Here is a 299-nt window from a genome sequence, read left to right as displayed (position 1 = left end):
CTTTTACGTGGTGGGTTGGCCCAGCGGCGCTGCCTCGTTTCACTCTCAGGACTCTACGCCCAAGCCCTCAGCATCCTCTGTTAACACTGGAAAAGGTCAAACCAAGAGTATGGCGGCTCACCCATCGTTGTTAATATGTGTTGTAGTGCATTAACACAGGCCTAATACCAATCCTTAAACTCTATAGACTCCTCTCAACCTTATAGAAACCCTTACATAGCACACCCTGGGTTGCGTTACCAAAATACGTTACCGCGGCTTGGTGTCTTCGCCGAAAATGTCTCGAAATGGGATTCTGA

This window comes from Penaeus monodon, chromosome 29 (genome assembly GCF_015228065.2).
Source record: "Penaeus monodon isolate SGIC_2016 chromosome 29, NSTDA_Pmon_1, whole genome shotgun sequence".
Lineage (NCBI taxonomy): Eukaryota > Metazoa > Arthropoda > Malacostraca > Decapoda > Penaeidae > Penaeus > Penaeus monodon.
Note: the sequence above shows the minus strand (reverse complement) of the source record.